The sequence below is a fragment of the Trachurus japonicus genome, chromosome 2 (genome assembly GCF_045865225.1).
Source record: "Trachurus japonicus isolate A0001 chromosome 2, Traja_1.0".
Classification (NCBI taxonomy): domain Eukaryota; kingdom Metazoa; phylum Chordata; class Actinopteri; order Carangiformes; family Carangidae; genus Trachurus; species Trachurus japonicus.
The window spans coordinates 10,038,810-10,063,753 of NC_140908.1; the positions used below are offsets into that span (position 1 = coordinate 10,038,810).

Below are 24,944 nucleotides of genomic sequence, written 5' to 3' on the forward strand. Positions count from 1 at the left end.
GCACTGGTAGCCGACATTAAATAGTAACCTATTACCACCGCTTTCTTCCAGCCTCTTTCTCCTCCCTCTCTCTAAAGTCTCTCTCCGCTCCTTCCCTGCAGCGCTGCATGACGACAGGCTCTCAGCGATCGGGGCTAATGTCTGCTGCAGTGGGAAGATGTGAGGATCAGAGAGGAGAGGAGAAAAAAAGACGATGGAAGAGAAGAGAGAGAGAGACGGGAGCAAGAGGAGGAGGAGGAAGAAGAAAGAGACCTACTGACACTCAAAAGATACTGGGCCAAACTGTCTGAGAGTAAAAATCTCAGCCCATGGGCTCAGTCATAGGCGAGTCGAGTCCCAGCTGTTGCTAAGGAAGAAAACTGGTGTGCTGACAGCCAGATTGTGCTGATGGTGGTTTAGAATTGCATTGACCTGCTTTCAGCTGCTGTTTTGGCAATATTATGCTGCACTTGGCTTTCAAACAGCGTCCCTTTACAAAGGATGTCATAAACCTGGGCCGCTTACATAAATCCTCCCTGTTCTGGTTTGATAGAAAGGCACTTAACTGCAGAGAAAATCACCTTTTTCCTCACAAATTCAAAAGCATTACACCACAGGGTTCCAGACATACAACAAATAAATCATTTACAATTTGACCGACTTCTCATTTTTCTGCCTCGCCTTCCCGAAGATTGTAAAATACGTATTAACCCTTTTAATACAAAGATGCTGAAGGAATACCAAACACTTTGAGGATTAATGAGACTTTTTTTTCTTTTTCTAACTGTTTATCCTGTTTACCCTGCATGATATCCTTGACTTTAGCTGACTGTTTTCCTCCTGCTGTCTGGGTGTGTTCGCCCTCCAGACCTTGCTCTCCAGGCACACCCTGTCACCCTTGCGCCGTTAACATGATCTGACACCAGCCTCTCGCTCATCTCTTCCTTTTAGCTGTTTACCAGTCTTACAGTGTTAGAGAGAAGAGGATAAACTGCACAGCGGACTCCTTCCTAGACATAACAACATCCCCAAATAAATCAGCGGGGCTTAAAGGAGACTTTTTGCACTGATGGAAAAAGTTATGTTTGTTTTTCCTCAGAAGTTATCTGAAGATATAATCTAATAATTCACTAACACTCTCTGTCAGGTCAGTCGGCAGTGCACCTTGTGGCTATTTGACAAAGCACAGGAAAATATTGCTTTTATGAGCAGGGAAACCTAGTTAGAGAGACTCGTGTGGCATTTACTTGCAGACAAGAACAGACCTCTGGTGCGTTTAGGGTGACAAGATAAAAGCATGCTCCTTTTCAGCTCTATAATAAACTTTAACAACCCAAAGCACCTACACCAACGCTGCAGTTAACCTATGGCACCTGTGATATTCTCCATGTGGTGGAAGACAAACTCAGGGCAACAAGAGAGAATACAGCAGGTTGCTTCACAAGATTTATGATGAATCAAACAAGAAATACTTGAAAGAACTTTATTTGCTACTTTATAAGACATAAGGGACTCAAGGATTAACATTTCTTAATAATGTGCGCTCTGAACAAGAGTTTTATCTTACGGCAGCGAAAATACTTCATTTAAATTCATGTCTGTCAGATTTGCAGAGTGCACAGGATTAATTAGAAAGAAAGTAAAAAAAAAACAGTTTTAAATAATGATTGAGTATGGTCTTTTCAGAGATGTTAGGATCATAGCAGCAAGCCCACAACTGCTCAGCATGTGAACCGTCACTGCATCCTGATCTTTAAAGGGTTAAATCAACAGCACCAGAAGTCAAAAACATCCTGTCAGATCCCATCCCGTCATGGGACTGAAGTCTTTAACTGAACCTGCCAGCGTCATCTCTTACAGAGAAGAGGAGGAGAAGGTGCAGCAGCAGCAGCAGGCCCCGGGCTCGTTCCACTTCTCTCCCTCTTTATTTTCTCTTTCAATGCCGTCACCCCTCCTCCTCCTCCTCCTCCCCCTCTCTCTCTCTACCTAGCAGCCCCTGCATCCCTCTTTACCACACCCCAGCCCTAATCCAACCTCACTTCCCTCCCTGTCTGCCACCCCCTCCTCCTCCTCAATCTGGGTCACTCATCACGCCTCCGTGGAGCGCAGTCACATCGGAATGTCACCATCCATTTAGGAGGGAGGATGGAGTCTCTGGCAGCCAGTCTCAGTAGGCCAACCTGGCCTTAATCCTCTGTGTGAGCGCCGGGGTGTGTTTATGTGTTTTTCTATGTGTATCAGTTTAAAAACACTCATAGTTGCATTTAAAATCAGTAATTGGAAATATATATAGAATATTCCTGAATATACCCTGAGGAACTATCTTTTGCATTTCTATCTTATTTCTCTCCAGGCCTTAATGACCTTCCAGTCAGTGAAAATAATAAGCTTTTGTCCCAGCAGGCCTAGTGTTGTGGCTATCCTATTGACCATAATGAGAATATTTGGTCAACTAATTAATTAAGGGGGGATTCCAGGAAGATAAGCAGCTTTAGAGACAATGAGACATTGAGAAGGTCTATGGTTTGTTTCTCTACATCTGCAACATTATTTGCATGTTCAGATGAACTACAGCTTTAATCTGATATTATATGACATAATATGATATGATTATTATTGTTTTAAGCTTATAAAGGCTCATCATTTACCAGCTTTAACTTCTTTAATGGGAATATTTTCAAATTTTAGTGGTACATTTGATAAATTAGAGTCCTGGGCCTTGATAATAATGCAGATTAATCAATAATGAAAATAATCAATAGCTGTTTTTTGTTGCACAGTGGGAAACACTGAACTTGATGATGCACTTTCTCTGCTTGAAGGATGTTTAAGAGTGTGATGCTGTGATACACTGGAGGAGGGCATGTCAGCGGGACTACGTATAAGTATAGTAGGTTGCAGTGCATGATGGGTAAGTGTCACAGTAAGGAGGACAGTGGGACGGCGAAGGTTGACGTGACCTGTAATCAACCCAGAATCTAGTGGCTTCCTCCTCCTCCTCCTCCTCCTCCTCCTCCTCCTCCTCCTCCTCCTCCTTCTTCTCTGCAGCAGCCGACGAGCGGATTACGTTCTGTTGACTCAGCGATAAGTGGGTGGGTGGGTGGGTGTGGGGGGGCAACTGAGGCGTAGTGAGCGCTGTCAGTTAAGTGTGAATGAACAGTGTATATATGGTGAGCAGCAGCATGACGAGGAGAGCGCACACACACACACAACACAGATACACTCCCAGCTAGAGGTGCAGGGCTGGTTACAGATTAAGTACCGTAATACAGGCAGTATAGGAGCACTGAGATTTACTCTTCTACTCAAACACCTTTTGCCGATTGGACGTCAAATAACTATATAAATGTTTCATAAAAATATGTTTTAAAGCATTCATGATATATTTTATATATTAACAGTATGTCTATCCTGTGACCACAGTCCCAGACTCAGGTCTAGACTCTCTCTAGCCGCTGCTGCATGTCAAGTTCAGCCCTGCCAGCAGCTGCTGACAGATGCGTCACCTACTGCAGGCGCTGACCACAACATGATCCCCCCCCCCCTGCTGCCATGACACCATGATGCTGCACTTATCTCGCATCCAATCAGCTGTCAGCAAAAAACCTGTACTGCCTCTTCCTCTCAACTACACAGAAACATACGTGGGCATAGAAAACATGTGATGCTGCTGTGTTATTTTGTGTTGAATTCAAATCAGACTGACTCAACCTCACTCCTCTGCCTCCTCACTTAGATCTATCCCTCTCCTCTCCTCTCCTCTCACTCGCTTTTCCTCCTCTTTTACTTCCAGCCTCCGATCTGCCATCAGACGAGTCGATGCTTCCTGGCAGAAATCGGCCCCGCCCCGCGCTGATGTCATCGTTCCCATGGTGACAGGAGGAGGGGGGGGGAGCTGGCGGCGGTCAGGAGAGGATGCTGGGCTTTGACCACGTTATGGATCCCTGAAATAGGTCACCAGATCCTGCAGGCGCAGCCCCCGGGTGCTCCCTAACTGCACTGACACAAATGGAGCCGAGCCATTTAAATTCATCAATATTCTGATAGCTGGTCGTCGGTCGGGCCGATTGTGATATTTTAGGCTTTTATGCTGCTGGTGCCGGCGGTGGTGGAAACCTAGAGCATCACTGTCTTGTTTCCATGGAAGTTATGATCAACATTGCTTCACTAGCAGAGAATTAAAGCATAAAAAACAAGAATTTGGTCCTATTTATAAGTTTCATGCATGCTTTCATCACAAAATAAGACGGAAATAGCTGAGTCAAGCAAGTATACAAGGAATCTGTGCAGCAGGACTGTTTCTTTCTTTTGTCTTATTCTGTTTATTATTCAATATGTCCATTATTACTGATTTAATCATGCTGTGAGCACTTGGAGGGATTCCCACTGCTGAAATAACAAATGTTGCTCTCTGTTGTTGGTATAATATTGATATAATGCAAAAGCCATTATCCAATTTCATTGAAACAACAACACTGAATATTAGATTTGGACATTTTAAACTGCCAGATATGAGATAATTGACCTATTTAGCAATTTAGCAATTCAGTTTATGTAATCAATAAACATTTAAGTCACAAATCAGGCAAGAATACCAACATTTGATGGTTTCAGCTTCACAAATATTAATGTTTTATGTTTTTTTGTTGATAAATTGAAAATCTGTGAATAAGGAAAAGGCCATGATGGGAATTTTTCAGCATTTGGTCACTTTGTTGAACAAATCAGGAACATTATCTACAGATTGTGGCTCCAAAAATCACACTGTGCCTTTTGGAGGGCTTGAAATTAAGTTGTGTGTCTCAGGCAGCAGAGAAAGTCATTAGTTGGGAGGAAATGGGTAGTTACCGTGGGCAACCGCTGTGACATGTTCACACAGCTTCGAGCAGTCTGCTGCTTTCCCTGACTAAATTTCCCGTCAGTCGCCTCCCTGAGCTGCCATCTTGCATTTTCACCCATCCTTCATGTTGGTGAGGAGACGACGACGTCCGACGGCAGCTTCCCAACGCCCCGGCCCAATATACGCACCTCCACGCACGCGAATCAACCCACACGCGTATGTGGACTCCACAAACTCCAAACCACACGCACGCATACAAACAAACACACCCTGTTATGACGCCCCCTAAAAGCATCCAAAAACCCAGAATCCTCTGGCTGAGTGCAAACACATTGTTAACATGAGCTAAGTATAGACACACTCACACAAACAGAGGAGTTCTGTGAAACAACATTCACCACCAAATCTACTTTTGGCCCCTCGCTCTGTCATTTCACTTCCTGCCATGTAACTCAAACAGCGAAAGCTCAAAACATGATACTGGAGTTTCAACTTAATGACGGGCCGTTTCAAAAAATATCTTGTTGCGTTGCATCAACAATTGCCCCATTGCCCCTTTCCCACATGTTGGTGAGCGTAATTCCCCTTCTATTACACATTCATGAACAGCCAAGCTAATCATCTGGCTGAGTGCAGCCACTTAGATCTGACTCCCGGGCCTATGAGTCATGGGAAAAGTGAGTGTGAAATGTCATGGGAGGGCACTAGCGTTTCTTCTGGCAACGGGCCAGACTTCTATGTTTTTCTTTAAAGGGATAATTCAACATTTTGGCAAATTGGCTCATTGCCATAATCCCTATAGTCTTAAGAGTAGGTGTGTTACCTTTAATTGTCGGTGCAAGCTGTTTTTACAACAGCGGAGCAGAGCGGTGAGCTGCTCAGAGCTATGCTACGGAGGCTAGTGGGATTTCTTGGTTTCCCTCATCAAACTAATCAAATACACAATCCAACAACTCCAAAACGCTCTGGTGGACAAGTTGTGAGGTAAATTAATGCAAAATCGCTGTTTTTTGGCAAGCAGTCTCTGCATTTGCCTTTAAGATATTTAAGTGCCCCAGGAATCGCTGCATTTTGTATTCATGCTAAAAAGACTCAGAGTTGTTTCAATCATTGACGTGGTCCGCCACATTTACCCGGACTGAAACATCCCAACCGACATCGACATGAATTGCCATGGAACGTCGTCCAGACATTCATGGGGCCCAGAGGAGAAACCCTAGTGACTGTCCCTGGTGCCAAAAGACGTTTTGCTTTTGCTTTTGCTTGAAATATCTCAGTAACAGCAGTTTATTTTTGTCCTCCAGCTCAGGGAAGAAACAACAGAGTCTATACTATCTTTATCAGTCCATTCATTATTACAACATAATGCTTTAGTATATACTGTAGTTTAATTCACAACATTTTGATCATCTGCTTAATAACGGCTATGTAAACAAACTGGTTTATCTAATTTTACGACTTTGTGCATGAGAAATGTTATTGTGCATTACACATCTGTGCTGGTGCCTGGATATGAGCAGCCTTGCAAAAGTCACTGTTACAGTAGAATCATTATTGTGGCTAATGTCAGGGAGCTGACATGCTGAACACAGTCAATGTTATAGGCCGCAGCTGTCGACTATTCACATCTTTGTGCTTTTGTCATAGCTTACCGGACTTTCTGGCGCTGATGGATGAAGCGGAGGAGTGCAGAGAGTCTGCTCAGACCTGCGTGAAGGATGCAAGAGAAGACAGAGAGAGAATACATGTTAGGAAAGCACAAAATTGAGAGTTATATAAACAAGGGGGTCGGAGGACGAGTCTGAACCCATTTAATGCAGCAACATCTTTACGCTCTAACTTCTGAATCCGGCATGACTGGTCTGGAATCAAATGAGGAGCTTTTTTCTCCTCTTTTTTCTCTCATCTGGGCTTCATGTCGAACACAGCCATGCATGCACACAGCAGCTTAGCTCTGTAACCTGGAGTCTGCCAGCGACATGAATCCAAACCTCAGTGAGGCCTTGTAGCTCTTTTAAGCTGCTGCTGATGTTCTGCACACAACAGCCCCGGCCAAAAACAATACCGTCTATTCAGAGAAGTCCACATCTGTTTTTTAATTGAGTCATATCACAAGATTGTGTTGTGTATTTTATGCTGACAAACTGTTTTACAATGAAATTGCTCGATCACAATTATACGCAGACGCCATTACGGATGCTTCTACTGAACTAAAGCTATAAACTTGAAAGAAAATGGAAAGCTGAGGCATATTAAAGTAAGAGTTTCCAAGGCAACTGCAATGATGATAATAATCCAACATGCGATCACAGTGATTCTTTTTCATAAACAAGTGATTACAAGCGAGCACGTCTTTTATGTGCCAACTAGTCGGACTCCACTTTAAGATTTGTCAAATTCCTGGATTGGTCCACTGGGGCCGAGCCAAGGGATGAGTTAAGGCTTAAGGCGGCCATGAAGAAAGACAGATTTGCACGTCTGCTCTGCTGCGGGACTGCATGGAGGCAGAACACAGAGCATCCTGTTAACATTAAAACAGTGTGAAAGCACCATCGTGGGGCTCTGGCGCCGAAACCGACAGTTGGACAGAGAGACAAAGAGACATGAAGTAAGGGGGACGCAACGAGAGTGGAGCAGGGATTCTCCAAACAGGAAGGAGGGTGATTTATAAGAACAGGCTGGAGTGAAAAACAGAGGGAAAATAGGCACAGAGGAGGAAAGACAAGTATTATTTTTGTCTTCTATTGAAGGATCATTTCAGTTTACTACAACCTTTTTGGAGCTTTGGTCATCAGGCCTTGTACGATAACATAAAAATATATGGAGTTATCAGAGGGGAGAGAGGAATAAGCCAGGATTAACAGAGGAAAGAAAAATCCTTTAAAAGGATGGTTTAGCTGTTTCACAGACTCTCTACGGAAAGTTTATGTCGAACCATAAAAGACTGTAATTTAAAACATGCACTTTGTCTTAAAACCACTGTGCTTTTAATTTGAAGGACTGATCGATGAGATTACAAAACACATTCAGAGGAAGAATGAGCATTTGTTGTTTTCCTCCACTCATTTGTGAGGGTTATGTCCTGTCATTTATCATATTGTATGACTGCAAGGTTATTATGGAAGGAGTGTGGAGAGGAAGAAAAACTGTAAGATACAGAGAAAGAAAAAAGGGAAACTTATGTCACGCAGGAAGTAATGCCTCTTCTGAGGGACGGCTGCATGGCAGAGAGGCTTAGCCAGGAAACGAGAAGGACGAGGAGAGAAGTGTAGTTACCACTTGGCCCAAAAATATCAGGAGCATGACAGGAATAGACGCCTTATACTTAAAAGCACATGTTTTGAACAGTGACAGGAAATGATCCTCTCTTATGAAAACTGTTGTGATTTATTTATATTTTTGGGGATTTGTGATCTCTGCAATTGATGCAAGTTGACTCTAATTGGTTGAATAACAGATTCATGAGTAAAAGATGTTTTTTTCATCTGCGCAAAGCACTAGAAACTGCAAAACCACCCCATTTTCTCCTCCTGTGAGGTTGCGTGGGCCATATCTTATCTCCAAAGTCATTAATTACAGCGTTTACAGGATCTTGCAGTGAAGATTTGACATCTCCACAATCTTATCTGTCACCCAGGTCGAACCTGAACCCAGCAGCGCATCTTCTCAGTTGATTTAACAGAAGGCAACAAACAAGGTTAAACAAACAAGCCCCTGGAAAAGGTGGATCACAGCTGACTGCACATCTTGATCTTGACCTCACGCTCCCCCAAGGAGGCCGAAGAAGGCCAAATGGGTCAAACAGAAACGGAGGAAGGGAAGAGTCACGGCCCGAGGAAGGAGGAAGGAGGGGAAGGAGGTCAGGGGCCGACCTAATCCTAAGATTTGACTTCATCTATCAGAGACGAGGCAAACAGGAAATGAATCCTAATCTGGGCCCCCGTGCTAAAAGGCCTGATAAACCTCACTGTGAATGTTACTGAAATGAGCCGACAGAGGAGATAAAAGGGAAAACCACATTTTCAGAATTATCTGCTTCAGTTCTATTGAGCTTTATTGATAAGAAAATAGAGACAGTGATGTAGAGATCCGGATAATGGAGGGAACTTTGATCATTCGCTTTTTTGTCTTTGGCTTCTGCAGCAAACCGTCTTACCGTCTTACATGGTATTTTGGCCTAAGCTAACTAAAAGTTATCTACTGTAAAACACCCAATACTGACATGACTAGGATTATTTTGTTACATCGTCCTAGTTTCCTGAGGACACTGAATATTGCTGCCAGAGCTCGTATTATGTCACCTGAGGGCTTAGTTGCTACTGCTACCTCCTCTGGCAGGTGCCAAAAAGCTAAAAAGAGTGAGAGCTTATGACTTATGCCAAAAATCCCAGGATGCTTTAACCTTCCTCTTGTGTTCGGGTTACCAATGACCCGTTTTCAGGTTTCTGGTAAATTTGTTTATAGCATCAAAGCTTTTTGACTTTGTCAGGAGGCTCTATTTAAACAAAATAAAACAAAAACTACTGTGTTTTACAGCTGATTTAAGACTCGAGTCAAGACACAAGAAATGGTAGCACACCAAAAAATATTAAAACCAATATTTTCATGGATAAGGAAGCCTAACAATGTAACCAGAAAAACAAATTTTCAAAACACCCTAGCATCATAGATGGTAGCAGAAAGCTAAAACAAGACGGACGAAGGTTAAATCATTGAACTGTCATTTGTTTTTTTGTTTTTGAAGGAGACACTGAAGTGAAATCAAAACCCCAATTTTTAAAACCCACACTGTGATTTTGCTGAAATAAAAATGACACAAGTGTATTAAAAGGAGCCTAATGAGAGAGGACGGGATGATTTAAGGAGAAAACGTGGCTGCTGAAGCTGCAGCGGTTTGCTTGGACTGTGTCTGCGGTGAACTGTATGTTTTGGTCCAACCTGAGGGTCCAGCCAGTAAATCTGACAGAGCCTTCTCCTCTGAGGTCTCCGCTTCCTCCCTTTTAACTTGGCCATCGCCCCCACGTCCTCATCTATAATTCACACGGACAGCCCCCCCCCGTCTCCCCACAGACACGCAAACACATGCGCAAACACACCCTCAGGTCAGCCCACGCCTTCCAAACAGCAAACACAAAAACACACGCATGTACACAACACATGAAAGCGGAGGAGTTTGTGTTGAAGGTTATTGAGGATATTCAAGGGTGACACCGCCAGAATGCTCTGATAGATGAAGCACATGGGGAGATTTCAAAGTAAAAGCATCTAGAGACATCATTTCATTAATTTTCTTAACAACTGCTACATTAAGACTTAAAAGCAACAACTGAGATTTATATTGCACATCCTTAATTACTCTTCCACATCATTTGTGTGTTGACAACCATTCCAGATTTGGCATGAAGCGTTTCTTATTATCTTTTCACCACTGACTTTCCTTTATGTGAGCCAGTGGGTAATTGCATCTGTGATTCACTTCATCTTTTTTGTTGTTTTCTTAATCACGACTCTCCATGAGGTTCGGTGCGATCCAACAGATGTAAATAGGAGGCGAGGGGAGGCCGTTTTCTTCACCTCCACACTCGGCGGAGTACAGAGAGAGGTCTGTGTGGCTAATGAGCCAAACTCTGCCAAGGGAAGAAGCTCATTAATTAATCTAAAGAAGCAGAGAGAAGAGATGAGTATGAGCAGACCAACTGGTGATATGGCTGCAGCAACAGTTCCAAGAAGGTCATGAGAGGTATAATGAGCTGCATTCCCAAAACCGGCAGGGACAAGACAGAGACACTCAAACGGAATGTCTTTATGGACATAACCTTGCACATAAATTATGGAGAAATGAAAATAAATCATTGCAAAGTTTGTTTGGAGCATATTTCTGAGAGAAACAGAAGTAATACTAGAGAGATAAAGCTTTTAGAGTTTGTTGTGATGAGTCTTAAATGTAATTTCTATAGATTTTTAAACCACTCAGGTTTTATTTACACCAGAGACAGTAAAAATAAAACATGAGGGAACCACTAGACAATTAGGACGAACCCTATCAACCAACAGAGGGCAGAAACTGTCTGGAAAAATAAAGAGAAGGAGAGAGAGGGTCTGATCAGGCCTCCAGAGCTGCACCGGCTTGGCGGCAATGTCAATGGTGAGACTGGCAGAGAGGGAGGGAGGGAGGCGGGGGGAGGAGGAGGGGGTCACATGCTGTGCTTGAAGCCAAGTCGACTTTTTTTCTAGTACATAAAAAAAAGAAAAAAGAGAGAGAGGATCTGACATCACTGACAGCAGCCGACTGAGCAGAGGACAACAGGGGAGACCTTGGACCGACACACACATGCATGCCTCATAGTTTAGATGAAAGAATTCAAACACGCTCTCTGCACCTCGGTGTACAAGCTTAAACACATGTGAGCAGCACTTTGTGTTGCTGTGGCAGGGACCAGGTGCAGGTCTCTGTGCCTCCGAGGCAGCAGCTGCACTTGACAGTGGAGACAGGTGGCAGGACTGGTCCATACATAGACATACATATTCTTTAATGGCCTCAGAGTATAACACACATTCTTCAATCAGCATGTCAGGACAGGGCGGTCCAGACCGAGGCCCGGAGGCTGTGATTTCACTACTGGAGAACCTTCTAAAGAATGCAAGCACACTCAAACTAATAAGGTCTTTTAAGTCGACCGGCTTTGGCAAATCCTATACTGTATGTCTGTGAGACATGTTTTTTAAAATTATGCCTGAATGTATATCTCAAATAGTTGTAGTTGTATTTCCTCTTATTGTCTGGCGTTTAGTTTTTAAATCTAAGATGACAAATGATAAATCCCATCTTTAAATTCTTCACAGTCAGTCTTAAATTACCAATTTAATCAGTTAGCACATGATGTAGGTGTCATGAATTATAAATTCTTCTCCTGATATTACAAATACCAAAAACAGTTGAAGTTCTTTGTGGATTAGATGAGCAGATGCTTGGCTCTTTAGTAATATGTGACCCTCGCACTATCTTCTGTGATAAATTCCTTAAAAACACACTCAACCAGCCTGTGCAACAGTTTCTCTAACTTTCCTGCAGTCTGTCCCTGTCTGCATCTATCTGTCTCTGCAGCTCACCTCAAGAGCTGTCAGAGCTCCGACGTCCAGCTTCGTACTCATCACTTATGGCATGACAGCAGACACTCGAGGGCATTCCAGTCAAAAATCGAGGGCGGCCTCGACTCAACTGAGTCCTTCCCTCCAACTGTTTGTCTCTGAATAGCACCTACGTTACTGCAGAGTGAGAGGGTGATGTTGTTCCAGTGAAATTCTCATGTGGGTGTTGGATATTTAACGAGCCACTAATAACTAGCAGGGTTATTTCTAAAACGTGATGTGCTGTTGTTTCTAACCGACACCACAGGAGAGAAAGAAGCTTTTCTTTGCACTTTTGCATTTCTGCAACACCTACATTTGTCTCCATTACAGTTCAGATGCCTCGCTGACACACAGCAGTTGGAAACCGAGGGCAATGTTGACTCCGAAACAATGTCCCCTGTCTCTCCCACTCGCTTTTGCCCTGCGAGCGCCGGCAACAGTTGGTTAACCGACCGACTCGGCGGCCTCGGTGCCAAACAGACGACCTCGCTCCGGGGGCACGAGCTGGACAGAAGCAACGGAGGGATGCGGGAGGAGGGGTGAGGATGGAGGACGATTTGGGGGAGAATTTGTGACCCCGAAAGCGCAGAACAGGGAGAGGGCATGTCCTCGCCTCGTCCTCCCCCTTCCTGTGCCATGGCGTGTCATCCCAAAAGAGGACAGCTCGCCTGAGTGCTGCCCAGCAACCATGCAGGCAGACAGAGACAGAGGGAGATGGGGAGAAGGGCAAAGTGTGTGTTTGTGTGTGTCAGTGTGGACTCCCTGGTGACTTCTCCACACTGTCAAAGACAAACACATGCAAGACTGTTTCAATTACTTGTCAGCGGTGGAGTTAAAACGAGGTGAAACAATGGGGTTTTCTATTTAGTGTTACTCATTCTCCCCCTGTGGTTGAGTGGGAGAGTCCTCACATACATCAAAACAGATACATGTGAGGCAACAAGTGAGGCGTAAACAGAGCGGGAGGGATAGAAGATAGGAAAAGACAAGAAAAGGCTCGGAGGGGGAAAGGTAAAGACGTGGAGTCAGATTTGCCGTCTCATCCCTCCATCACCACCTGCCCCGTCCAACGGCGCTGACGGGCGCAGTAATGTGTTTCCTGCGGTCTCGCTCGGGCTTGATGTCACTCCCACGGAGAAACCACCAACAATCTGTTGGCAACGAGTCGCCAAAACCGCCAACGGCCACATGCCTTGCCGCCTCAGCCTCTAAATATATCACAATGGCCATTATTTTATTTCCAACGGCTGGGTGTCACTGATGCTTTTGTGCAAAAAAACAAAAATCACGTGAGATCAGGGTCTTACGCACACACAAACACAAACACACACAGCAACAGCAAACTGAGGGTGAATAATCAGCCATGTCTAGACGAGGTACGTCACAAAGTATAAAGGTCAAATACAGGAAAAAAAACAAAAAAGCAGCAGCCCCCGGTTCATCACATCATCACAACAACATGCTGCAGTTCAGATCTGTCAGCAGGAAACATCCTTAACAATGAATGATACCCAAAGAGACGTGTACAACATCTTACCTGGTGGGCTGGAGCTGTTGTTATTCCAGGTTTGTTTTTTGTCTGCAAAGAGGGTACGAGGTTGGGGGGGGAGGGCACGGCAGCGGCTTCTGCAGAGAGAGAGAGAGAGAGGAGAAGAAAAGACAGGAGGAGAGAAAAAGAAGATGAGAAACAGGAGTGAAGTGGAGCCGGCGCTGCTGCAGCGTATACACACTCTCTCTCGGAAACCTCCACACACACACGTACACACATAGACAGAACGAGCCAACCGGGGGGGGGGTGCTGTCTCACGTCGGTCAGTCTGCTCTGCTACCCCCCACTGCTCACCATGTCTCCTTCACCAGCACACACACACTGCAACCAAAAGAGTCTGCATTGCACTGGGGGCGGGGAGGAAGGGTTTTTTTTTTTTCTTTTTTTTTTTTTTTGGGTATGCCTGAGCACAAGAAATGCAAGTGTGTATGTGTGTGTGTGTGTGTGTGTGTGTCAGTCACATTAATTCATGTTTGAAAGGGATATGAAGCCCCAAGGGAATTGACTTCAGAGATAAAAAGACTCCATCCAAGAAATTTCCACAAGCATATTCCATTCTCTTCTCTCTCTGTTTATCTCACCCGTAAGAAAATCTGTTCTTTCGCTCACATTATCAATGCATGAAACGTTTAAACATGACGGCGTCTGCAGCCTGAGTCCACATGTATATGAATTGAAGGGTGTGTGGAGAGGGGGGGTGGCTTGCCCCATGCTGAATAATTGCTGTGTCCCAGTGCTCATTTGCAGGCATGGCCAACTGCAGCAGCAGCACTGAAACAAAGGCAGAGAGGGGAGGTGGTGGGGGAGGAAAGGGGTGGTGGGGGGAGAGAAGGTCTGAGGGAGACAGAAACAGAGACTGCAGAGTCCAGACAAGCAAGAGCTAAAGCTCCAGCCCCAGTAGCACCAAGTGCTGACGGCTGAAAGCCTAATTCCCTGCTCATTACTCCAACCTCAAAACCACATGAAATGAAATGTATTTATAGTCCGGAGGCTTACAGAAAGGTCCCACTCTTTAACAATCCATCAGCGGCACGAGCAGGGGACGTGGATAAACACAGTAATCATGAGCTGAGCCGATCGGTTCCAACTGAGAAACACATCAGCTCTATCGATCCATTTGTTTTTATTGATGGCAGATCACATGACTCCTTGTATGTGTGTGCACATTAGTATCTTTGAGCTCACTGCTGCTTGGTTGAGTCTTTTTTGGCTCAGCTTTGCACACAATGTTCAATATGCATTCAGCATCTGAGTATTATATTAACATAGACTTGAAAAATTCGGAACCCATCCTTTGAGAAGTAAATAAATTAAGCCACTGAAGCAAACCAGTATGACCAGACTGATGTCAAGAGACACTCCCCGACATGATCGCCAAACCTCAGCGAGACCACTGAAGGCTGTTTGCGAGGCTGATTCATAAAGGGACACAGTCATACGGATCCCAAAACCACTTAAAAAATTAGAGGAGGAGAGGGAAATGAGCAAGCCAGCGTTGCTCCTTCCATCCCACATCACATCCTCTCTCCGTCCCATCATTAGCCCGTCGTGTTTCGGGATGGGAGAGGGGGTTAGTTACAAAGAGCCATCGGAGGAGGACTGTAATCAACCTGTCAGCGTGGGGGTGGGGGGGCTGGATCAGGTTTAAAGAAAGCAAATGAGACATTATAAGTGGCAGTGGAAAGATTACTCTGCCGTCAAATTGAATTGTGCAGAGGATTTTCAAATTTTCACATATTGCGAAAAGGGTTCGGTGCTGGCTTCGGAGGTAAAAGGGACAGTTGGGTGGCATTTAAAGGGAGAGACTAGTGCAGGGACTCAAAGCGCTAAGAGGCGCAGACAGTCCTGTCAACGCCAGCCGCCTTTAGGGAGGCCTGTTGCCAGCACTGATTAGAGGCCGGGGCCTGGACTGGAGCTGCGGAGCCAAGCTAGCACGGCCGCTAACGTCTAATCTCTCCCCCCTCTGCTTCCGCTGCCAGAAAGCAGATGCTGGTGGCGCTAACGCCAATCTGCCGCGGCCGCACCACCAACAGACGCAGCGGCGGGCTGAACTCACAGTCGCCAGATCACGCATTATTTGGTTTAACCTGCACATACGGAGAGTTAAAAAAACAGAAACACCTTTGTTAAAATGCAAACAGCACTGTGTTTTAAGGACAACTAAGACCCTTTAAAGTCAATGTCTGATTATTTTGTGTGTGTGATCTCATTTTAAAGCAGTTTGAAGTCATCTAGTATCAACAGAAATCATTTTATTTCATCAAATGGGTGCATATTATATCATGGGGTCACAATAAAACCTTAACGTCTAATCCCAATTTAAAAGGTAGGTCAATCTCATTGCTGTTTTGGAAGGTGGGGGTCAGGGCGTGTAGCCGGTTGTAGTCTGCTCCCCCTGTGGCAAGATTGGGGCTCTGCCAAATCAGTATGATCGGGATTAGCCCAACGGATCATCACAGCCTCGGTGTAATCTGCCCGGACCCCATCATCCAGATTTGGGAGATTTCAGAGATGGTTTTGAGTATTTCCAAGTCTGGAGCAGTCTTGTTTGATGTGTTGTGAATGATCATATCTTTGCATTTAGTCCTCAAATGAATGAAACAACGACAGTGAATTAACCACAATACAATAATTAGGCTTCTCCTGTCCTGTGTCTAACACACACACATGCAGGCCTGGATTAGCTTTAGCAAGAGGCTACACTCGAAAGCAAATGGCTGCAGTGTGAAGGAAAACAAACTGAGCATCATGTGTTTCTGCAGCAAAACAAACAGGTGCTGACTGTCACTGGAATCCATCTAGCCCATGAATTACAGACTTGCAAAGTGTATCATCATACCCAAAAAAATCTGTCGACCAAGCTGTCACCCCATCAGACCTTTTTTTTTTTCCCTTCCCCCCCTGCTGAAAGCATGACTCAAGCCTTTTAAAGATGCAGCAGCAGCAGGAGCAGCAGCGACACAAGCTGAGTTCAACTGAGCAGGCAAATTTGTTGCAGGTGTTTGAGAGCACGGTTCAGCGATGGCTCCATCAAACACAGAGGTGTCATTACAGCTGTGATGTCCAGCTCGACTGATGTGCATTACCAGAGAGCAGAGAGGACCTGACGTGAATGCGCACACCACCGATTAAAGGCTGGGTTCACTGCACAGTGGCAGAGGAAGGTTGAGACGAAAGGTAATAGGGAAAACCAGTTTAACTCACACAATTAAATGTTTAGAGCCAATCTCAGCTAATAATAACCACTATAGGGGCCTAATAGATCGGTGGATTGAGCAGGTGCCCTATATACCTTTGCTGCATTTCATTCCCCCTCTCTCTGCCTCCCCATTTCCTGTCTCTCTCTACTATCCTATCAATTAAAGGAGACATATCATGCCCCCTTTCCAAAAATTGAAATAGTTCCCAGGTGTCTTAAAGACATGTCTGTGACATGCTTCTGAATACCCCAAGGATCAAACATCACAGCTCTTTTCATCCTCTCAAAACAGCCCTGTTCAGAACGGCTGGTTTCAGTGCCTGTCCCTTTAAATACAAATTAACCACTGCTTGCCCCGCCCCTTCTATCAGCCCCGGGTAGGAGTGGTATTATGCAAATTTGAAAACTAATTACATCATTGTCAGACAACCGAGGGAACAGCTCGTAAAACCACGTAAGACAAACACCCAGATATATGTTAAAAAGCCTTCAAAAAGTGATATTTCCATAATATGTCCCCTTTAAAGGCAAAAAGCCCCCCCAAAATACTTTAAAATAATAATAACAACAACAAACAGTGTTAAATGACAAACCCTGTATGTCACAATAACATGTTTGCATCCAAGCTCTCCAACACTAAGCCTTGCAGTCGGCTCTGTGTTAATACTTTCACCCAGACATGGACCTCGTAATCACTCCCACTGGCAGACGCTTGTTTATGACTGAGCCGGGGACTTGATCACCACTACAGCATCACCAGGATCACAGGAGCAATCCCCTGTCTCTCCAGCACGGGGGTGGGGGACCGTTTCCAATTCCCACAACGACGGCTCCTTTTTGAAAACATGGCAGCGTCTGACTGTTTCACCATTTGCTTGAAACGAATAGTAAATTAGATTGAAGAGCATAGAAAATCTAATTACCCAAATCCGCGCTGATCTGGATGTCTGTTCAAAGGTTAGCAGCCACTCATCTGTCTCAGGCTCAGGCAGCAAGGTCAACAATATACCATTCATATAATCACATCACTTAAGGTTATTTATGTTCATTTCTGAGATAAATTTGATTGACATCTCTGTCCAAAATCTCTTTTCCTTCCCGAAGCTTGGAATCCACCTGTTGACTCAACAGTCTGTCATGTGTCGGGGGAATTTACTCCCGCCGTTGTTTGATCGGGAAGCTGCTCCCTGATGCTGATGTCAGAGGTCAAAGGTGAGTTTGTTCAGAGCCTGCTGAGGCCAGACACAGGAGCTGATCCTCTCCATCCCCTCAGAGCCCTCTGCTTATAGACACAACAGAGTGACGCCAAAGCCGCCTCGCATGTCGCAGGGATCGCACGGTGCGCAACACAACAAACACGATAAACAACACACATTCAGTTTGGCTTCAGGAACATAATAGCGTGGCTTAAGGGACCATGACGTCTTCTCCATCTCCACTGAGAGGAGTCTAAATCTGCTGCCATGTGGTCATTGCTTTGTTGTGGGCACTGCAGCTGTATTTACGCCTCAGAAATAAAATAACCATCGCCTCTGCTAAAAAATGTCAAATGAATCACTTCCTGTGCTCCAGTTTCACATTTTGTTCTAAAATAAAAAAGCTTGGGTGTTCATAAATGGCAGAGAACGTCTCTATTGAAAAATGCCTCCACCAGATGAGCTCAGCTCTGATACAGTTTTGGAAAATGGGAGCAGTTTATTTACTCGAGGAAGCGCGCGCTGGCACCGACGACCCAGGCCGCTCGTCACTGCGACCGAAGTGATGGCACTTCAGTCACATGAAACCAGAAGTGGTTTGCGAAAGTGCAGCTTTCCTTGTTTGCAACTGCCAGGGGCAAATAGCAGACTGCTCGTTTTTTTTTTTTTCTCTCAATGACCAGCCTGAAAATTGAAAACATGACAAGAGCGTCCAGTGTGTCTGTCTTGTGCAACAGCTGGACCACCACTGGATAAAGTTTTGATGGATGGAATGTCATCCGCCCAGGAAGACGGCCTCTCTGGGGTACGTACTGTCTCATCACTCACAACAAACACATAACGTGCGCATGTGTGTGTACACAGCGTGCAGTCATGCACACACACATTCTCCAACATTCGCAGGCTAAAGATGGCCTGTGTGTGTGTGTGTGTGTGTGTGTGTGTGTGCTGATATTCCTCTCTGATATAAGCAGAACACAGGAAATTCCTCAAATGTGAAATATGCCTCCGAGAGGCCCGCTTAAAACAGAGACTCGATTTGAGGATAAAGAAAGAAAGTAAGAGGCAGGAAGTGAAGACTGTGTGTGTGTGTGTTTTACAGCATGAGAAAGGGGGGGGGGGGGGGCTGATGCTATGAAGGGGAATTCAGGGGTGAGAACACAGTCAACTGCTTTTATGGACTTAAATAAATCTGTGCCTGTCTGAGGGCGTGTGCACAATATAGAGAATATACTGTGTATATTAACTGTCTGCCAGGTTGTGTGCATATGTGTGTGTGTGTGTGTGTGCCCCAGCTTGTGCCTGGCTTTACACTAACCACAGGGTGTAGCCGTGGGCTTTGAAGTCGTCCCTACACCCTGGGCTGAACTCAAACACAGGCTGCCGCTACAACATCCCATATTAATCCATGGAAAAATCACAACATGCGTTTTTACTCGCAGGGAACACAGCCCGTCTCTATATTGCACTAAAACATTTTTACTGGGTCGAGAGGGCAGAAAAACAGTACACAAGGGTTCAGCGTTTACCATATGGCTGCAGCTAAGCATTATTTATACTTCCCTCCTCACACATTAATCACCGAGCGGATAAAAAAGCAAAACATCTCTTCATCCAAAGCTGAGGTGTTGACTTGAAAATGCTTATTTTCTGTAAGCAGTAAAACCAAATCCACTAAACCACAATAAAGTTGAAAATCTTCAGTCCCTGTCTGCACTGTGCCCATGGATGCACAGACAACTATCAGACCATTATTTTGATTCTGAAAAACAACTTCAAAATGGGATCGTGGCTGTAAATGGCAATCCGTGACCTCAGCGCGTGTTTAACAGTGGCTTTGGCTCCTTTCTGTAATTTCCAAGGCTGGACAATTTCTATTCTTTCCTGAAGCCTCAAAACAAACAGAAATGATTCATCAAAACACAAGAGACAATCCAAAAGGTCGCAGATGCTGAGCTCAACGCCTACGGAGTGCACAGAAACTGCGAGCCGGATCAAAATGGGAATAAAACAATGGAGCGATGGTGCTGAAATAATAAAAACACAATTCCGTTTATTGCCTTCTCTTCAGCACTTCTGGTCTTTCCTCGCTGATGTCGTCTCTCAGCAGATTCGCTGAAAGGGCAGGTGAGCAGCAAAAGGTAAATGGCTGTAATTTGTTGCAGTAATTTGTGCGACTGTGTCTAAGCTTCTCCATCCCGTGTGCCATCTGCTCTAAATTAGCACCTACACGGGGGTGCGCTGAGATTTGGGCACCAGTGGTCTGATGCTGGGGCTGAGAAGTCTGAAGCTCCAGCAGAGGAGGACAGCTGGAGATTGTCTCCATGGAAACAGCCCCAGCTCACAAAGGTGAACATTTAACACTAGATGGACGCTTTTTATTCTCAAATAAGCCAAAGCAACAAGGCCTAACCATACCCCCCCCCTATTAAAGGAGAATTCCAGTCATTTTCTAAGTAACGCTCTACAGCTCTAGGTCCCCGAGGAGGAAAAAAAAGATTTTGGATGGGGAAAAAAGCATCAATATGAATATAGCTGCTTTTTTCCCCATCCAAAATCTTTTTTTTCCTCCTAAATCCCTGTTTTCCTCGCATTTTTGTCTTTGTTGATATGGAAACAGTCCTGAACTCGACAGACCGGAATTCTCCTTTAAATATAAAAGGAGGCTCCCACATGCTTGACTTTTACACTGCTGACTTGTGTAATCAGAACAGACATGTCATGACCTCCTCCCGTGTTCCACCACCACCTCATTTTAACCCAGGAAAACCCCTGATAACCATATACTATATCTCATATCTTTAAAAATCTTTGCATCAGGCAAAATAAGAATCAATATAATATCCAACACAAAAAACTGACTGTTACCAGCTGTTGGAAACACCACTACAGATGACACCGGAGCATTAGCAGGACGTAAGGTTAATTAAATTCTATTTCAGCCCAGATGTTTGGATGTTTCTCCAGGGACGAGGTGTGAGAAGCAGGAGATAAACCCTGTAAAGCTGCCGTGGCGTTGGAGCTCACAGGAGACAGGACACACGTGTCACTGAGGCCGAGTGAGGAGCGGAAGTTTCTGGAAGTCATCAGAGACAGAGGCTGGGTGGAGGGGGCCAGCTGCACACTTTTTACTGCTGCACTGGTGGGAGGGAGGGAGGGGGTCTCAGCTCCCACTGCAAATGCATGTGGACTTTGTGATATCCAAACATGCATATACATGATGTATAGATATATACAGTGTCCGTTCAGATGAACACAAAACGCAAAACGCAAGCTGGACGTCAACACAGAGTCACATCCTGGGCTGGCGGGTCAGTGGCCCCGGCGGGCAAACACGCAGCTCCGTACTGCCAAGAGTAAACACCAACAAATGACAAACAAACACAGACAAACACATCCCAGAGTTGGAGTCAACAGCTGTCAAAAGTCTTATGGGGCAACCCTGTCATTCAGGTCCCCGCACGAGAAACCGCCCCGTCAGTGAAGCATCCAAAAACAAGCCAGCCAACACTTCTCTCTCCTCCAACTCCTCCTCCTCCTCCTCTCACTCCCCTAAAAAAAAAAGAATGAGTCATGGTCGGAGGCTTGGGAATAGAGATGATGTTGATGTTTGGCTGTGCTGAATGGGGAAAAACTACAAGCACCACCCTCGTGATAAATGAATAATGTGTTTGTTAATGTTTTGACGTCTTTCCTCGCCTTGAAAATACGTCTACAAACTACTAGCAGGGGACCAGAGTCCCTTCACTAGGGAAGACACTACCGTAAGAATAAAGAACTAAATATATGGAAAACAACCTTAGCAACACTGACAGTATGTGACTGTTAAAGGTTTAGTTCAACATTTTAGCAAATTGGCCCATTCTCATAATCCCTATAGTATAGGAGCAGGTGCGTTACCTTTAATTGTTGATGCAAGCTATTTTTAGAACGGTGGAGCAGAGCCGCGAGCTGCTCAGAGCTACGCTACAGAGGTTAATGGGATTTCTTGGTTTCCCTCATCAAACTCATTAAATCCAACAACTCCACAACACAATCCAACAACTCCAAAATGCTCTTGTGGACAAGTTGTGACCTGCACATTCACCACGCTATGAGATAATAACAGAACGTTATCAAACAGAGTTGTTTTCAAGGCAAATGCAGAGACTGCCCCTGACGATTTTGCATGAATTTACCTCAGAAACAACTCTGAAAAGAATGCTAAACACTGGAACCGACAATAAATAAAAAGCAGGTGTGGACAGCTCCTGCATGAGTGATGATGTTGCCATACAACATCATTCATATCTACTCAACTCAAACAGACCACCTTTCAAACTGCATTTTAATAACAAACATGGATGCTAAAATGTGAACATCTATCGACAGGAAGCTTCTCAGCAGCGCTTTCACCTTGAGGTACACTAAGTGCAGGGCTATTAGTGTAAGTGATACAGCAATATTGTGGTTAGAGTGAGAGCAGAGCCCGGATGGCATGCAGGGGGGAGGCAATAATGTACGAGCTGGCCCTTAAGGCTTCACAAGTAGGCAGCTATGGGAGGTCAGCAGGGAGGGGAGGGGGGGTTGTTGTGTGGGAAGCTCTCATCGGTTCACATTAACAAAAGAGGAGCTGGAGTTATTAAGAAAAGAAAAAGCGAGGAGCAGCATCCCAGGTATAATGTACTGGCACGGGGTGCAGTGCGGTGGCGCTTTAACGACTTCCTGCACTTGAGAGACTCAGAAGGTGAGGTCATTCTTCATTAACTCACTCCACACTTAACTTACAGGCTTGGAGCTGGACTGCAGCTCAGGACATGTCTCTCTGATTACTTATGTGGCCCTTTGTCAAGTCCGATTCGCCGTTAGCTGCATGAAAATTGATCTGCGAGGGCGTCCAGAGCCGCATTCAATAAAACAAGTCAACTCATTGCGCTGTTTAATCTCCGCTATAGGTTTGTGTGGGGTTCAGGAGGCGGATGTTATTTGGTGGCTGCGATGATCCTTTTGTTTCCATGGCACTGAGATGAGTCGCTATGGCTACGACTCCACCGGGGGAACAAAGTTAAATGAGGAAGGAGGACCTGTGCGCGGGCATGGCGGGGCTCTTTATTACCACAGAGAAGATGAAGTGGGAATTGAGAAGCACTATAAGACTACAAGTGAAGTCACAGAGGTGTTGAAAGCCATGACTGTTCATCAACTGCTTTTATTAACCTGCAGGTACCTGTTGCCAGATACATTGGTGCAAAATCAAGATTTCATAGCAACACAATAGACATTTAAAGCCAAAAAATGATTCTATTCCATTATTTTGGGTGGTGCCATAATTCTTGATACAGTAAATTGTATTTTGTACTCTGCCTTGTCTTATCCTCTTGTTTGCCATTTTCTTTTTTGTTTTTGTGTAAATTGTTGTTTAGATTAGTAGAATATTACACTGGCACTTTATGTTACATTTCAACTTTCATCCATATTTTAATAAATTCTTCAGTGCAATTTTGATGCCATTTGCACATGTAACTAGTAGTTCCTTTTAAAATACATGTAGGATGGTGTATGTTATGTGATGAGTGTAGGCATGTACAAAACATTGTGTGTATTTTGTTTTATGGACTTCAGATGGAAATTAGCTCTGTGCTTAATCTGGTGCACCCATCTTTTTGTTGAGTTTTTTCCTTTTTAAAAATGATCAATGTACTGTAATGCATTAAATAAATCAATCAATCCCTAAATAAAATCAATCAATCAATGTCCGTGTCTACAACCAAACTGCATTTCAAAATCAATTGACAATCAATTAAGGTGCACGCACCAACAATATCTAAACAGCTGGAAATAGCACAAAGGTCAAACCAAACTCAAGAGGACGGTGGTGAAATGAAAAGTTGAGGATCTCATTGCTAATGCTGGGTGAAAGTGATGACTCAGTCAGAGTGACAGAGTGCCCTATAGGCAGATAGACCGAGCCCTGGTGCAGGTGAGTGCATCTGTCACAGGGGGAGACACCGAGCGGCTCTGGTGTCGGTGCATCATCAGCAGTGACACCGGCTCAAATGCGACTGACTGGGGTGTCACTTTTGCTTTCCACCAGCTGCCACACACACACACAAATATGCAAACACAGTGCCGCATGCAGACGCAGTCACATGTGGCAGAGAATGACGCAGGGCTGGCTCGACCAGACCTGAGCTTTGTGTGTTTTCATCACTGGAGATGCAGGAGGAGATTACAGCTGGATCACGACTGTCTGCTGACGGGACGCCGCCGCCGCCGCCGCCGCCCAGCGCAGGAAATAGCTGGGCTCAAGACGACTTGAGCCTCTGCAGATAAAACGCAATCTCTGTGTCTCCTGGTTTGAAGCTGAGCCGAATTAGTAGTGGGAACACGGAGAGATAAAAAGCTGATGTGCATCATCAATCTGAATCTATACTTCCCTTTTGTATCAACTCTCTGTTGAGTTGTCATCACATCTGTGCTGGGAATATAGTGTAGTGTGAACTCTGTGGGACATTTTTCATGGCTGTTATCAGAGCGGCGATGTTTGCATTCTTGAATCTGATACTGATACTCTAATGTATAATGTGCAACTCTGTCTCTATCTGGGTTTTCCGAGGTGTGAGAGCACCATTGTTCATTTGGAATAACACCTAACTGCCTGCTCTGTGAAAACCATGTGTGTTCACTTTTCATTAAAGAAGAAAAACAGCGCTGATTTGATCCAACAAGCCCTGAAGTTATGACCTCAGTAGCAGAAAAAGGTCTCTCTTCATGAGGCAGCGACCACACCTTGGCTTAGTCCGCGACAGGAGCCGTTTCATCCAACACTAAACAGGACGTATAATATTCAAGACAGAAACTCAGCTCTAAATACAGGCTGCGAGCACGGAGAGGAACTTCCAGCTGTGACTGCCAAAATACTCTCTATTATGTCATGCTGGAGCTGCAGATCCCACACACACACACACACACAGCTGAGGTGCAGCCACTCCAAGAGAGAGAGAGAAAAAGTTTGCAGAGCGTTCCCACTCAAACAAGTGGGAGTTAAACTCCCAGCGATTCTCAAGTTAC

The 24,944-nt window shown here is 44.8% G+C and overlaps 1 protein-coding gene across 2 annotated transcripts in view; it reads right to left on the reverse strand.

Annotated features, from left to right (window-relative positions):
* Nucleotides 1-24,944, reverse strand: part of LOC146990832 (uncharacterized) — a 52,153-nt gene that overhangs the window by 19,757 nt on the left and 7,452 nt on the right. For both annotated transcript variants that reach the window (XM_085800005.1, XM_085800014.1), the window contains exons 2-3: nucleotides 13,488-13,576; nucleotides 6,472-6,526 (exon numbers count right to left, since the gene is read on the reverse strand). The gene's annotated coding sequence lies outside the window, so the exon portion shown is untranslated. The remainder of the gene's footprint in view (nucleotides 1-6,471; nucleotides 6,527-13,487; nucleotides 13,577-24,944) is intronic.